The following is a 1768-nucleotide window of genomic DNA, read 5'->3' as shown; positions in this document are numbered from 1 at the left end:
ACTTGGTCAAGAGTGATAGTGTCTAGGTCCTTTGCCTCTTCAATAACTGACACCTTAGAGTCATACTTGGGCAACAAAGATCTTAGGATTTTTTGACAAACAACCGAATCCTCTAGATTGGCTCTCAGACCCCTAATAAAGTTGACCACTTCATTTACCCTGATCATATAGGTGTCAATATTCTCTCCCTCTTGTATTAGTAGACTTTCAAACTAGCCTCTGAAGGTCTGAAACTTTGTTTTCCTTATATTTTATTCTCCTTCATAAATGCTCTTCAGTCTTCCCCAGATATCCTTAGCTGAGTCACAATCTATTACCTTAGCTATCACACTTTTATCCAATGCTGAGAATATTGCATTCACAGCCTTTAGATTGTAATAATAAGCCTTCTTAGCTTCATTGTCAACCGAACCTCCTTCAGGTTCCTTGTACCCAGTCAAAACTAATACCCAAACATCACAACCTAGTGAACCTAGGTACGACTGTATTCTCATCTTCCATAAGATAAAATCAGATCCATCAAACTTTGGTGCATGTCCTGAATAGCATTCACCTTCCATACTGTCACTGCCATTGCCTTTGGATCACTCAACTGTTGATCAAACTGTCACTGAATATTAGCTCTGAAGCCAATTGTTGAAACACGGCAGTCACTGAGAGGGGGTGAATCAATGAGTCCAATTTCGATCCCTAAAAACCTGTTGTAGGTACCATGGACCTCCGCCCCCCCCCCACGGATCGCGGTATGGCGCGTAGCGTGTGTGCACACGCTAGGGTTCGACCCTAATGAGATGAGATAGTATCCCCTGGTCATCAAATGCCAAGGGGGGATACACGTTATGGGTAAAAGGGAGTCGCCACCTAGAAAGGGTCTATGACCCATAAATGTCTCCCCCAATCAAGGGAGAGAGACTAATGACTCTGTTGGATAAGGCTAGTTTGCACCAAGATTCTGGACAAGTGTCAACTGACAGACTGGGAAGGTGTTAGGCACCCAATCTGCCCGGCCCTAAGGTCGGTTTCTTTTTGTTTGACCAAAGTTTGTTTGTACCCTACTAACTAGTCCTAAATCTAGGTCACTGAAAACCCTAAACTAGGTATCTAAGCATGACATGTAAAAACCCTAAGCCAAGTGTCTAAATTATGCTAGCTAGGTTATGATGCAAATGATAAAATGATTACGCTAATTAAAAATAAAAACCCTAAATGATTTAATCAATGAATTATGAGTCTTAGATTAATTTAATGAAATAAACCTAGACCTAGGATTAGTTTAGCAACTTATGAAATCCTAAATTAAACTAACTCGATTAATTGAGCCTGACCTAGATGGATGATCAATGAATTTGTGAGATCCTAAATTGAATTAATTAAAGTGATTAAACCTAATCCCTAGTAATTTTTGAAATAAATTATTGCAATCCTACTTAATCTAATTTGGTAAAAAGATTTTTAAATTAAATGGGGCCTAATTAAATTAGAAAAGTTAAATGGACTAATTACATTAAATGGAAGCATTTTACTAGTGTACCTAATCTAGTTTAGGAAGATCAAACTGAACCTATGGTTTAATTAAATAAATTATGAAACCTAATTGCCCTAATTATGTTTATCTTGAGCTAATCCTAAAATAAATTAAGTTTTTTAACATCGAATCATCAAGTATAAAAAAAGACATGTTAATAAACACGAAGCATGGCAAACATGATATTGACTAACCTATCTAAATCTAATGATTATCAATATGGCAAGATATCCGAATCTAAAT

The sequence above is a fragment of the Macadamia integrifolia genome, chromosome 10 (genome assembly GCF_013358625.1).
Source record: "Macadamia integrifolia cultivar HAES 741 chromosome 10, SCU_Mint_v3, whole genome shotgun sequence".
Classification (NCBI taxonomy): domain Eukaryota; kingdom Viridiplantae; phylum Streptophyta; class Magnoliopsida; order Proteales; family Proteaceae; genus Macadamia; species Macadamia integrifolia.
Note: the sequence above shows the minus strand (reverse complement) of the source record.